The following is a 15,718-nucleotide window of genomic DNA, read 5'->3' as shown; positions in this document are numbered from 1 at the left end:
CATGCAGATTCTTTATAGATTACTGTATTTTTGTGCTTAGTAATCGTAATAAAAATATCAAGAGTACTGTTTAGGAAATATAATGTTATCTATGGCAAAATTGTTCTTAATTATAATGTAGTGTTTTTGGACAGTATAAATGATAGCTTAGAATTGAAAAGAGAATTACTATGCTTACCATAAATCTCCTTGACAACAAGTTCAATGTTTTGAATAGTGAATCATTTAGAATTTTATGCAGATTTACAGGTCTCTCACCTTAGCATCTCATTCCTTTTTTATATATCTGGGATTTTAACAGGTATTCTTCAAAACCCCCATAATTATTACTGCTTTAACAAATATTTTTGGCCATCCAACTCATTTGTATTTGAAATGTTTGCTTAATTTTTACTATCATCATCATCACCATCATCCATCATCTTCATCTTTCTTCAGTATTTATTGAGCTTTGAAAAACTGTGAAAATCAACTTCAAAGAACATCTTGATTACTTTACTAAAATGAAGTTCCATATTGGAACCCCCATTCCATAAAAAAAGATGTGATTCACATTCTGGGTCTTCTTTCTAAGGGATATATAACGTCAGTTAGGCAGTTACCATCCCCCAAGCTGCTTGCTTCTCATTTTGTAATGACAAGAAAGCTCTCTCAGCATATAGTATTCTGTACAGATTGCCTTCCTGCCTTTGGCAGAGCTCCTGTTTCTCCTGTGAATCATTCCTCGGTACACAGTGTTACCATTGTGTTATCTGAAAGAGCGAATCCTGCTGGGTGGTGGTGCAGCTACTCCATTGGGAAGGTCACAAGTTCATGTCTGCTTTGCCTTCTGTCTAGTGAAATGTGTTCCCACTAAGGAATAGAGAATTGCAATATTTTTCTGCTTATGGAAGGTCAGGCTTTCAGTGGTACCCCAGCAGTGTTGGCTAAAAGGCCATCAACAGTGGCAAATTCAAGGCAAGGTTTAACCTTGCCTGTTGTCTATCATTCCAGATGTTTTTTCACACCTCTTCTCAGTGGCTGAAAAAATGAATTTGCTTAAGGACTTGGTTGAAGTGACTGAGGATGAAGCAGACGGCTCTTAATGGGACCCTTGAGTGAAAGCTCTTGCAGTTTAACTAAGTGGCCTTTATTGATTAAGCAGGCATTTATTGAACATCAGCTCTGTGCCAGGCACTGCTTTAGGTGCTGGAGTCACCGAGGTAAATGAAACACTAAAGGTCTCTGTTGTTTCGGGGGTTTTATTCTAGTTGAGGTGTCAGGTAATAACAATGGCAGACAGTGAGTGACAGAAGCTGTTAGGAGATTAAAACTGAGGAAGGTAAGAGGAAGGGCAGGGCTGTTGTTTTACATCGGGTCATTAGGGACAGACTTTCTGAGAAGACATATGAACAGATACCTGAAGGAAATGAGGGAGGGAACCATAGAAAGATCTAGAGAAAGAGCTTTCCAGAAAGAGGTAAAAGCAAACAGATCCTGAGGAATGAGTGTGAGTCACCATGAGACAGGGGCCACATATGAATTCAACGTTTGTTTGAAATAAGAATATTTTGTTGATAATGACTATACACATCTATATAAAATACATTTGAAAATATGACATTAAGCACAAAAAGCCATCACCACTTTAAAAAATATGTGTATATAATGAAGGTATAAAATAATATTTTCTGTCATAAATTTTTCCACAGTAGAGCCATCACAGGGTTAAAACAATATGTTTTATACATAATGTACTGTAACTGCTTTTTTAACAACTGAAAATGTACAGAAAATGGTGTTTTGACTGTCTATCTTTAGTCTTCAGCTGTTGCTGTCACGATTCAGAAATTTGGATCTCTGCCTTAAGAAGCACATTTTCTTAGCTATAAAAAAATCTGATGGAATCTACAACTGTAATCATAGGCTGTGACTTTAGAATATAAATCACTTGTTATAAAAAGGGGGTGTTAGTGTTTCTTTTCTTTTCATTTGATTCTCATTTGTGTTCTCAATATGCTTTACTTTGAGTTTGTTCGTATTTGGATGAAGATAAAATTTTCCTTGGCTTCGGTGTGTGGCAAGCAGTGCCCATTTATTTTAATAGATACTGTACCAACCAAATCCCAATATGTGTCAGGAAATCCAGAAAACTGAACCCAGAAATGATGCTAGACACAGATAGAAAGGAGGACTTCAACAATTCCTACATGTTACTTTGGTGATTGGTGTGAAGGGGTATGTTATAGTATCTTCTAAAAGCACAGTTACTTTCAGAAAAATTAGAAAAATTTAAAAAGATTTAAAAACACAATATCATTAAGAATTTGGTCTCTTGCCTCTAAATTTTCTAAATTACCAAAAATAAAATAGAATAAAGTTATTGGCTATAGATAATATAGCACAAATTTGATAGTTTTAAATCTCAGGCATGTAAAATCAGTCCAGATTTCACACCAAAGCACTATCTGTAGCAGTAATAGCCATGAGAATTAAGTATCTGACCTGGGAGGCCCCAAAATATCAATCTTAGGTGTGTCATTAGAAGGTAAAAAATCTGGAAATAGAATCCTAAGATTATATTTCTATCTATAATATTTATGGTAAAGAAAAGGAGGTACATAAGAAAAGTTTCTAGATTTTAACACACGAGAGACAAATAAATTCTTTTCAACATGAAAGACAAATAAATTTTGAGTTGCAAATGAATGAACATGCCAAGGTACATTAAACCAATATACTTTCTTCTAAAACTGGCTTAAGATTGATAAGAGTGCATTCAGGCAAAATTATTTTTTAAAATTTCTCATTAATAAAAGTTTGTTAATTTTTGTTGCTTATTCAAATTGCTTTGTGTTGTCCTGAAATAAGAAATTATAGAGAAACAATTCTGGTTTCAAGATATAATATAATTGGATTTCATAGGTTTTTAATACAGTGTTTTATATTTATGTATATAGAAATATGGCATATTCATAAGTTTCTTTTTCCTTTTTTTTGCAATAAAGTATGGTGGATTAAAGCATAAGTTTTGAAGTCAGATGTCTTTGGGTTCCAATACTTACCAACTGGTTGACTTTGGGTAATTCATCTAATGTTTCTGTAATTCAATTTCTTTATCCGTAAGGTATAGATTATATAGTTCAAAGGGGGTATTATAAGGTTAAATGTGATAATGTGATAATAATGTATATAAAATTAACTAGTACATAGCAAACTCTCAATAAAAAATGGTTATTATATCTTAGTTCCAGTGGTTCTTTCTCTTTCTGTCTTCCCCCCGAGAAAGGCCTGGAACTGATTCTTTTCTCATAGCTGTTAGAAAGAACCATCTCAGCTTCATTTTTGGACATCTAGCTCCCAGAGCTGTGAGACAATAAATTTCTGTTGATTAAGCCACCCAGTCTGTGGTAATACCAGGAAGTACTAAGGTAGTGCTGTAACAAATACTTTAAACTGTGGAAGTGGCTTTGGAATTTGGTTGGCAGAGACTGGAAGAGATTTGAGGTGCTTAGTAGGAAAGGTCTAGATTGCCTCCAGGAGACTATTGGTAGATTTATGAATGTTAAAGATGTTTCTGATGAAGTTTCGGACAGAAATAAGAACATCTTCTTGGAAACTGGAGGAACGGTAATCCTTATTACAAAATAGAAAAGAACGTGGTCTACTTGTGTTCTAGTTTCTTTGTGGAAAATAGAACTTATAGATGATGAACTTGGATATTTAGCTGAGGAGCTTTCTAAGCAAAGGGTCACAAGCACATCCTGGTTCTCCTTGCTGTTTATAGTAAACTGTGAAGGGAGAGACTAAATTGAAGAAGGAGTTGTTAAGCAAAAAATAACCAGAATGTGAAGACTGGAAAAATTCTCAGCCTATCTACATTGCAAAAAATGAGAAAACTTGTTCTGGAGAGAGCATCAAAAGTGTGACTGAGAGAGCATCAAAAGTGTGACTGAGAGAGCATCAAAAGTGTCATCTCAGCAAAAGCCAGGAATAGATATGTGGTCATCCAGGAAAGATCTGTGAAAGACCCCCTTGTCTGGTGGCTTAGAACCCTATGAATTGCACAAGAGGCCAACAAGATTTTTGAGAGTTTTGTATCAGCAGAAACACTACAGACTCTGACTGAAGGTAACAGAACTGGGATGAAGTGAAGGAAAATGGTCAGACTTCTGGGATTCTACAAGCAGGAAATGGGTTGATTGAACTATCTGGCTGGTTGATAATGCAGATAGTTTTTAAGAAAAGAGAAGAATGATCCGGAAGGTAGTTTAGAGGTCAGCAGAGCTGCTTCTGTCATCATTGGTCCAGAGAGCACAAGCCTGGCAACATTGGGGCCATTTCCTCATTGGCTCCAGAAAATAGGACCACCTCCTTGGTTTCAGAGGGCAAGTCTAGTCACTAATGCTCAGGTCCTAGAAAACTGGTTCCACCACATTTATGGCCCCAAAGGACAGAACACTGAGCCAAAGAGGTTTATTCTCAAGTCTCAATATCTATTGGAATTTTTCCTGCTAGGTTTTGGACCTATGATCTATTTCTTCCTTTTGAAATAGGAATGTTTGTCCTGTGCCTGTCCCACCATTGTATTTTCAAATCAGATACCTCATTGTCTGGATTTATAGGTTTCCAGATGGAGAAGAACTTTGCCTCAGGATGAATCATACTTCAAGTTTCACCCATAATTGTTTTGGATGATTTAAATGAGATTTGAGACTCAGAGTTGATGCTGGAACAGTTAAGACTTTTGGAGGTGTTGTGATGGAGTGAATGTATTTTGCATATGACAGACAAGGACATGAATTTTTGGGGTCAGAAGATGGATGTTTATGGATTTGTGTCCTCCCCAAATCATATGTTGAAATTCTAACCCCCAGTACCTCAGAAAGTGACCTCTTTTGGAGAAAAGATCTTTACAGAGATTATAAAGTTAAAATAAGGTCATTAAGGTGGGTTCTAATCCAATATGACTGGTATCTTTATTAAAAAGGGTAATTGTGACATTGAGACAGCATAAAGGGAAAGCCATGTGAAGAGTCATAGGGAGAAGGCAGCCATCTATAAGCCAAGGAGAAAGGCCTGCAACAGATTCTTCCCTCACAACCCTCAGAGGAGCCGATTCTGCTGACACCTTGGTTTTGAAAGTCTAGCCTCCAGAACAGTGAGACAATGCATTTTTATTGTTTAAGTCACCCACTCATTTGCACTTTGTTATGGAAGCTCTAATAACGTAATATACTATTGTGTATGTCAGAAGTTCAGACTGTGTTATTAAAAAGCATCTAATCTATATTGTATAAGGATAGTTGAAGGAGTATAGTTATTTAGGATGGAAGAGAAAAGTACTACAAAATATATCTTTGCAGGGCTATATATGACCCAGGAATCCTACTCTTGGGTATTTACCATAGAGGAATGACATATTGTATTCACACAAAAACCTGTACACGGATGTTTACAGAAGCTCTATTTATAATTGAGCTCAAAACTAGAAACAGCCCAATTGTCCTTCAGTGGGTAAATGAATAAACAAACTGGTAGAGACTTAAAATGGAATGCCATTTGGCAATAAAAATGAATGAACTATTAATAAATGTAACATCTTGGCTAAACTTCAAAGACATTGTGCTCAGTAAAAACTTGATCTCAACAGGTTAAACACTATATGATTCCATTTATATGATATGATTGAAAAGACAAATCAGTGATGGAGAGTAGATCACAGGTTGCCAGGGATTAGCGGTGGCAGGAAGGATGTAACTATAAAGGTGTAGCACAGAAAGTTTACTGAGGGTGACAGAACTATTCTATATCCTGAACCTGGTGGGAATTGCAAGAATATATATGTGTGTCAACTTTCATAGAACAGTATACCAAAAAAGGTGAATTTTATTTCATGATAAATTAAAAATTTTGCTTTACAAAAGAGACGAAAATAGTAACAAGGGAAGCTTTCAAAAAATATATGTTCTTGTTCAAGAACAACGTGACCAACATGGCGAAAACCCATCTCTACTAAAAATACAAAAATTAGCCAGGCGTGGTGGTGGGCGCATGTAGTCCCAGCTCTTCAGAAGGCTGAGGCAGGATAATTGCTTAAACCCGAGAGGTGGAGGTTGCAGTGAGCTGAGATGGTGCCACTGCACTTCCAGCCTGGGCAACAGAGTGAGATTCCATCTCAAAAAAAATATAATTTTATATATATATATAAAATCTTTAAATGTCTTTTCTAAAACTCTCAGCATACTTACATATCAAATGTCTCAAGCCTTTGATTTTACATATGTAATATTGCAGAGTTTTGATAATATGAAATATTTATATTGAAGTAAATTTGAGTTACTCTAAATTTAAATTTAAATTCTAGGATTTTATAGCAAGTCTTGACAAATAAAATTCTATTTTCTTGATTATAAACTAATGAGCCATCATCATTAATGCTACTGATTTTTTTTTTTTTTTTTTTTTTTTTTTTTAGATGGAGCCTTGCCCTGTTGCCCAGGCTGGAGTGCAGTGGCACAATCTCCGCTCACTGCAAGCCCCGCCTCCTGGGTTTAGGCCATTCTCCTGACTCAGCCTCCCGAGTAGCTGGGACTACAGGCACCCGCCACCACGCCCGGCTAATTTTTTGTGTATTTTTAGTAGAGACAGGGTTTCACCGTGTTAGCCAGGATGGTATCGATCTCCTGACCTCATGATCCTCCTGCCTCGGCCTCCCAAAGTACTGGGATTACAGGCTTGAGCCACCACACCCGGCCACTGCTACTGAAATTTTTAAAAATTCCAATATGAACAGATTTAAAATAAACAGACTATGTAGTAAATAAATAAATCTTGAAATTAAGTGAGCTGATCTTGATCTAACCTACTATTTTTGAAGCATTTTCTACATAGATATGTATTACGTGCCCTTGTAAGGCTCATAGTAGAATTTATGAAAATATTGTTTCTGTGAAATAGCTTGCAAATGTCCACTTAAACATGTAATGGATCTCTGCATATTGTTCTTTTTTTTAAGAGCAATGAAGTGGATCTGATTTAATATTAATGTATGCTATACTCTGTGATCTCTGTAGTATCACAGTTAACTGGACTTACGTAGGCAATTATTTACATTTAAAATTTTACAATATAGATTAATACTATATTTTTTTCTCATCTATTTCCGACGAGACTACTGACAAAGTAGGAAATAATGAAAAGAGAAAAGCTTATTTTAGAGAAAGAGGTTTTCCCAAATATAACTTTGTTTCCAATAGCTATGTCCCTAATATTTTATTCATTTGAAATCACCCTTTTAGACAATTTGCTGACAGGTTAATATTATCTTTGGGAACTGGAGTACCCTCTTTTAGTGTGGTTTTTGTAACACCTACCACGGGAATAGCTCCGCTTGCATTTAGGTATCTGACTCATCCTTTCTAATATATCTTGATTTAATGATGACCTAGGGAAGAAAGAGAGGAACTCCCTTAGTATTTTTATTCTATGTAATCTGCCTTCTCAGAATGTGCCTCATGAAAGAAGCACCTAATTACTCTGCCAAAACCAGAAAGCACTGTGAGGAGAAAGCCTGGCAAGTTTTTCCTACCAGTCTGCCACCTAATGAATAGACATTGTAACACACTGGTATTCTGCTTTTGCACTGCAGCAAGAATGTGAATAATAATAATAATTATTATTATTAAAAGAACAAAGAAATGTTAGCTAAAATGGTAAACATAGATAAACTGCTGTGATTTAAGAAGTTGCCATTTGGAATCCTCTGTAAGCTCAAGTATAAAAAGGATATTGGCTGTAATCGCTTTCAAGACAGTAAGAAAAATCCAGGGCTAATAGCAGGGCATGATTTGAGGTGCCAAATTTATTTTCATTCACACATTTAACTGCTAAATATTAGTAAATCCGAACAGATAATACCAGCTTCTGAAGATACAAAGGTGAATACAATAGTTTATGTCCTTGGAGAGCTCATAGATTAGGCCAGGAGACAAATGAAAAAAAAGTACCATAACATATCACAAAATATTCTGAGAGAGACAGCCAATGCTGGTGGAGTACAGATGGATGAAACAGCTGACTCTTCCTATGGAAGTTGAGAAAAAATTTACTGAAGAGTTTTCCTTTGAATTTAGCCTTAGTGGATGAGACATGACATGCTTGACAAAGATAATAGAGAAAGAACACTTCAGACAGTGAGAATTGCATAAAATAATACATATACAACATCTTGAAAATGCTATTCCTTAATGCCTATATAGCTCTTACTCTAATTTGAGAGAAATAGTTTATTCCATTTTGTTTGATGCCTCCTCCTTTGTCTTATTCTGCACCAAGGCAATCAGTTATTTATTCATTCAAAGAATATTTGTTTAAATACCTACTATGTAGCAAACAGAATTTGGGGAGCTGAGATTATACGACTGAACAAAATCCTGTTCCTTATGAAACTTGAATTCCAGAAGGAGTAAACAGATGATAACAAAGTCATTAAGTAACATCGACTATGATAAACAAGTAATTAATATTATATGCTGACAAGTGCTATGGAGGAAAATGAAGTAGAATAGGGGAGGTCAGTAGGTTTAAACAGGGTGATTATGAGGGACTTCATCAAACAAGCGATATTTGGGCAAATGCTGAAGGAGATGAGGGAACAAACCATGCAGATATACTGGGAAAAAGGAAACTTGAGCAACATTTTCTATGAACAAAAAGGAGGCCAGTGTGGCTGAAGAAGAACTAGGGGGAGAGTTGAAGAAGATGAAAGAGAGGTACTGCAGTTGGGGATCGGGGAACCTCATGTAGGGACCTCAAGGCCATTGTGTAGACTTTACTTTTACTCTAGGTGATGAGGAGTCACTGGAGGGCTTTGAGTGGGCAATTCTTTCTTGAATGGGACCATCTCTAAGATACATGAAACTATACTCAAGCATCTAGGATACAAGCCTCCCACATAGGATTCAGGTGACATTATCAGGTAGTACAGGCTAAAACTGATCTTTCTGAAGCACCATTTTACTAAAGATGAGTAATTAAATAGCATCAAATGGATAAAAGTGAGGTATTCACATCGTCTTATAAAGATATCATGCTAGATAACTTCAGACTCAAGGATGTTGCGTATATGTGAAGATGAACTTCTAGCAATATGACTGGATCACGCTGGGAGCATGAATTCCCTCTTCCGTCCCATAAGGTATCCTCTGTTTTAAAAAGCTTTGGTAGCATTGGTGTAGTATAATAAAATGGACACCATAGTTAGAGTGGAAAGACCTGGTTTTGAGTATTGGATCAACTGGTTAAAAACGATGCAATTTTATTTCTTGATTTTTTTTCTTTTTTTTTTTTTTTGAGATGGAGTCTTGCTGTTGTCTGCCTGGGCTGGAATGGAGTGCAATGGCATGATCTCAGCTCACCATAACCTCCGCCTCCTGGGTTCCAGCAATTCTCCTGCCTCAGCCTCCCAAGTAGCTGAGATTACAGGCATGCTCTGCCATGCCCAGCTAATTTTTGTATTTTTTAGTAGAGACGGGGTTTCACCATGTTGGCCAGGCTGATCTCAAACTCCCGACCTCAGGTGATCTGCCCTCATCGACCTCCCAAAGTGCTGGAATTACAGGCGTGAGCCACCGTGCCCGGCCTTGCGTCTTGATATTCTTATCTGAAAATGGGTGCACATTCAATCTAGAAATATTTATTGACTGTCTACTCTGTGCCATAATCTATCTCGAATTCCAGAAATATAGTATTGAACAAGACTCAGCCCAGGCCGAAAGGATTTTATGTTTCAAACAGGGAATTTCAACAGTATTTGTCTGATATATTTATGAGGATCAAATAAAATAATACATTAGAAATGCTTACTGCCATATATAGCTCTCAGTAGAAATGCCAAAAAATGTAAGTTATATCTCTATAATTCTTTTAAAGAGTTGCCAGTTAATTTTATAAGATAGCTAGATAACCATTTTCATTCAGTTGAATATTACCTTCTTTTCAATCATGTTGGAATAATTCTCTAGCTTTGTTTTTAAAAACAAAATAGAAAAATTGAGAGAAGTTGCAATTTGGGGGTTGCTGTAGTTATATATAACAGTGTATTTACTGTTATATACTGTTGTATAATGGCATACACTGTTGGAAGAGGTATGGTTGTTCATTGGTGTTCTGTTACCTTGCCATTGACTGAAGGAAGGGATCTGGTATAGCTTTACTTGAATAGAGTCTAATAGTTGTGTGTTGTTTTAGAAAAAAGGAACCAGCTAGTGAAATAAATAAAGACGTGATCAATAATAATTCAACTTTGTTAATACTGATAGTCTTAAATCTGTTCCTCTTTTAAAGCTTTTTTATAAAAAGCTTCTGAATTGTCTTTTTAAAAAAAGCTTCTTAATTAATTGTCTTCTCAAATATTCAGCTTTGTATTTACAGTAAGTGGGAACCATGTTATTTTGAGTGCCATGTTGTGCTATGTATAATATTACTGTATACAAACTGCAGTTTTGTGCATTTAAAATACATTTGTTTTATTTTTTAATTTATTTTACTTTTTTAGGATTTCCTCATTTTTTTATTATACTTTAAGTTCTAGGGTACATGTGCACAACATGCAGTTATGTTACATATGTACACATGTGCCATGTTGGTGTGCTGCACCTATTAACTTGTCATTTACATTAGGTATATCTCCTAAAGCTATCTCTCCCCCCTCCCCCCACTCCATGACAGGCCTTGGTGTGCGATGTTCCCCTTCCTGTGTCCAAGTGTTCTCATTGTTCAGTTCCCACCTATGAGTGAGAACATGCGGTGTTTGGTTTTTTTGTCCTCGGGATAGTTTGCTGAGAATGATGGTTTCCAGTTTCATCCATGTCTCTACAAAGGACATGAACTCATCCTTTTTTATGGCTGCATAGTGTTCCATGGTGTGTATGTGCCACATTTTCTTAATCCAGTCTATCATCAATGGACATTTGGGTTGGTTCCAAGTCTTTGCTACTGTGAACAGTACCACAATAAACATATGTGTGCATGTGTCTTTATAGCAGCATGATTTATAATCCTTTGAGTATATACCCAGTAATGGGATGGCTGGGTCAAATGGTATTTCTAGTTCTAGATCTTTGAGGAATTGTCACACTGTCTTCCACAATGGTTGAACTAGTTTACAGTCCCACCAACAGTGTAAAAGTGTTCTTATTTCTCCACATCCTCTCCAGCACCTGTTATTTCCTGACTTTTTAATGATGGCCATTCTAAATGGTGTGAGATGGTATCTCATTGTGGTTTTGATTTGCATTTCTCTGATGGCCAGTGATGATGAGCATTTTTTCATGTGTCTGTTGGCTGCATAAATGTCTTCTTTTGAGAAGTGTCTGTTCATATCCTTCACACACTTTTTGATGGGGTTGTTTGGTTTTTCTTGTAAATTTGTTTGAGTTCTTTGTAGATTCTGGATGTTAGCCCTTTGTCGGATGGGTAGATTGCAAAATTTTTCTCCCATTCTGTAGGTTGCCTGTTCACTCTGATGGTAGTTTCTTTTGATGTGCAGAAGCTCTTTAGTTTAATTAGATCCCATTAGTCAATTTTGGCTTTTGATGCCATTGCTTTTGGTGTTTTAGACATGAAGTCCTTGCCCATGCCTATGTCCTGAATGATATTGCCTAGATTTTCTTCTAGGGCTTTTATGGTTTTAAGTCTAACATTTAAGTCTTTAATCCATCTTGAATTAATTTTTGTGTAAGATGTAAGGAAGGGATCCAGTTTCAGCTTTCTACATATGGCTAGCCATCTTTCCCAGCACCATTTATTAAATAGGGAATCCTTTCCCCATTGCTTGTTTTTGTCAGGTTTGTCAAAGATCAGATGGTTGTAGATATGTGGTATTATTTCTGAGGGCTCTGTTCAGTTCCATTGGTCTATATCTCTGTTTTGGTACCAGTACCATGCTGTTTTGGTTACTGTAGCCTTGTAGTATAGTTTGAAGTCAGGTAACATGATGTCTCCATCTTTGTTCTTTTGGTTGAGGATTGACTTGGCAATGTGGGTCTTTTTTGGTTCCATATGAACTTTAAAGCAGTTTTTCCAATTCTGTGAAGAAAGTCATTGGTAGCTTGATGGTGATGGCATCTATAAATTACCTTGGGCGGTATGGCCATTTTCATATTGATTCTTCCTATCCATGAGCATGAAATGTTCTTCCATTTGTTTGTGTCCTCTTATTTTGTTGAGCAGTGGTTTGTAATTCTCCTTGAAGAGGTCCTTCACATCCCTTGTAAGTTGGATTTCTAGGTATTTTATTCTCTTTGAAGCAGTTGTGAATGTGACTTCACTCATGATTTGGCTCTCTGTGATTGGTGTAAAAGAATGCTTGTGATTTTTGCACATTGATTTTGTATCCTGAGACTTTGCTGAAGTTGCTTATCAGCTTGAGATTTGGGGCTGAGATGATGGGGTTTTCTAAATATACAATGATGTCATCTGCAAACAGGGACCATTTGTCTTCCTCTTTTCCTAATTGAATACCCTTTATTTCTTTCTCCTGCCTGATTGCCCTGGCCAGATAATGGTTGAAAAGTGGTCACTCATAGCAAATTTATTTCGGGTCAACTTTTAAACTTTGAAGGATATTGAGTATAAAAATAATGTAATTATTTTCATCCAAAATAATTGTATTGCAAGGATTTTGAGTTTTAAAAACATTTTAAAACAAAGCTATCATAGTGTCACTATAAATTTATAATACTTTTGACTGTAATTAATTGACCTTTCTTTTCAATTCAATGAAAATCAAAATGTTTCAATTTTTTCCGCAATGTTTACAATAATAATATATTATTTAATTGTTATTGACTATATAACTATATTCAAATCCTTTAATCATATTTATTATGATAAATTATTGATTCTTATTGCTTTGACAGGATATGGATATCAGAAATTTCATCATTTGAAACTGAGACAGAGTGGGCACGGTGGCTTGCGCCTGTATTCTCAGTAATTTGGGAGGCTGAGGCAGGTGGATTACTTGAGGCCAGGAGTTTGAGACCAGCCTGGCCAACATCGTGAAACCTGTCGCTACTAAGAATACAAAAAATTAGCCAGGCATCGTGGCGGGCGCCTGTAATCTCGGCTACTCGGGAGGTAGGAGAATTGCTTGAACCCGGAGGCAGAGGTTGCAGTGAGCCTAGACAGAGCCAATGCACTCCAGCCTGGGTGACACAGCAAGACTCTGTCTAAAAAATAAATAAAATAAAATAAAATAAAATAAAATAAAATGTTATTGAGTTATAAAAAAAATAAACCTGAGACGTACCTTTAATTGGAATTCTCAAATAATTCCCAAGTATCTGTACATTGATAAATTAATTGGGAATTACTCATTTCTCCTTCTGAGGTGCCAAGGGCTAAGCGTTATACATGAACAGGAAGGTTTTCAGTTTATTCATTAGTTTCTTCCTAGGCACTTGACAGGGCACATAGACTCTATTTGCTTTTTCTCCTGTTCTCCTGGCTGTCTCTCTCAAATAGTATTCTTTGCTGAAATGTAGCATAGGATTTGTTTTAACTGTACTTATATTTACTTTTTCTTAGATAGCATTGCCTATTTCCTACCTTGTAGACTCATCTTTGTTTTCAACATTTGGCAAAGCGTCTCCTTTTTTTTTTTTTTTTTTTTTTTTTGTGGCAGTTTTGCTCTAAAAACAAACTTTCATGCATTTGCCTTAAACTTTTTTTTTTTTCAGAAATAAGTAATTCAGACTTTCAAAAAGTCCGATTATCTTTTAAGTTTTATATTTCAATTGGCTCTCTTTGGTATTCCTTTTTTTTTTTTTCTAGAGTAGGTAGAATTAACAGACTTTGCATATTTTTGTGAACTTCACTTCTTACAATGATTCTCAAAATTTCTTTATTTGGGAACTTGGCTGTCATAATAGCTAAAGTGAAAAAAGTAATGTAGAATGCCACACAATGGCACATAATTTGGCAATAAGAAATGGAAAGTAATTATAATTGCACTATTCTACTGCTTTAGGTAAGTTTATGTCAACATTTCTTTATCTAAATAAACAACAGTTCACATACGGCTATATCTAGGTTGTGAAATTTGTTGTAATATTTTTAGAAAGAAATTCCTAAAATTCTTACTATACTTTGGCAGTTTTGAAAAGTAAATCTGAGAAGTATCTTTTTGTAACTTCAAATTGCTATTTTACTTTTTGCTAATAAATCACTATGAATAATGGAAGAATCACATATTTTCATGTCCCAGTTTTAAATCATATTATTGCTGGAGGAAAGTCCCAGCTTTGTTTTCATAATTCAGCAAATATTAGGTAGCTTATAGCCATATTTTCTCCTGTGACATTACTAATAGTTTGTCTTCTCAAATAGGGCAGTTAAAATATCTTTAGATATTAAAAAATGCATTAGAGCCAACTTGAAGAAAATTACAATTTTGTAATTGAGTTAAAGATCATTCCATTGGGAATTTAAAAACCTGGGTTTTAGTTTTAGCTCTAGTATCAGCAGCTAATATGACTTTAGGCAAGTTGCTTAAATTCTTTAGCTCTGTTACCTGTCACTGGAATGAGGAGCTGAACAAGGTGATTACTAGGATTCAGTGCAAGTCTAAAATTCCATGACTTTGTTTTTGTTCATAATATATTTTAGTTAATTATTGAAATGTTGTTGTGCTTTCCAGAGGAGTACCTGTAAACTAGTAATTTAAACCCTTCCTATTGTGTTTGAACCACTTTCCCAAGGGCTGGCATGGGTCTTACTTGTTCCTACACGTAGGAGTTAGTCTGCTCTTATTTAGCCCTTTAGATATTTAGCACATTTTAGCCAGAATATCTGACACATATTAATGAATTTTTTTTTTTTTTTTTGAGACAAAGACTCACTCTGTCACCAAGGCTGGAGTGCAGTGGCGTGATCTTGGCTCACTGCAACCTCCGCCTGCTTGGTTCAAGTGATTCTTATGCCTCATCCTCCTGAGTAACTAAGATTACAGGTGTGTGCCATCGCACCCGGCTAATTTTTGTATTTTTTTTTTAGGAGAGACAGGGTTTCACCATGTTGGCCAGACTGGTCTCAAACTCCTGGCCTCAACTGATTCACCTGCCGTGGCCTCCCAAAGTGTTGGGATTACAGGCATGAGCCACTGCACTCAGCCCAAATGATTTTATAAGGGTAGAAGACTTCACATCGTAGTGGGAGAATTCAATGTCTCCCTTTTTCACTGAAGTCTCACCGGGAATCATGTCTTTTCTGTCACTCTTGCTGATGAGCCCTAGTTCTGCTTTGTCAAACTTATTTGAGATCAAGCTGGCCCTTGTGACAATCATTGCCGGTATAGACTTTTCATAACATCAAGAAACTTCAAGCACCACTATTTCCTTTCTACTTCCCCATGTGCCTTTTAAAGTATAGAAGCTGTATTCCAATATGTATCTAGATGTCAGGTTACAGTGATCTACTTTTGGACTTGAGGCATTTTTTGGACTCCTCTGCCCATAAGTCTCACTTGCATTCTTTGTGAACAAAGAGCACACGCACTCTCAAATGTATATGCCCACATGCAAGCATACAGTATCTTGTACACTTCCCTGCACACACACAAACACAAGCATAGTGCTTGACTTTGGACTCTGCACTTTAACTGAGAGTGTTCATTTTTCCTGGTTGTTACCTTCATTCCAGTTTTGTGAGCTTTGCTGTCAAAGTGTCTGTTCAT

At 36.1% G+C, this 15,718-nt stretch overlaps 1 protein-coding gene across 1 annotated transcript in view; it reads left to right on the top strand.

The window, feature by feature from the left end:
* Positions 1 to 15,718, top strand: part of PDE4B (phosphodiesterase 4B) — a 584,599-nt gene that overhangs the window by 202,012 nt on the left and 366,869 nt on the right. The gene's annotated exons all lie outside the window — the stretch shown is intronic.

This window comes from Macaca mulatta, chromosome 1 (genome assembly GCF_049350105.2).
Source record: "Macaca mulatta isolate MMU2019108-1 chromosome 1, T2T-MMU8v2.0, whole genome shotgun sequence".
Classification (NCBI taxonomy): domain Eukaryota; kingdom Metazoa; phylum Chordata; class Mammalia; order Primates; family Cercopithecidae; genus Macaca; species Macaca mulatta.
This window is presented reverse-complemented; position numbering and strand designations above follow the sequence as displayed.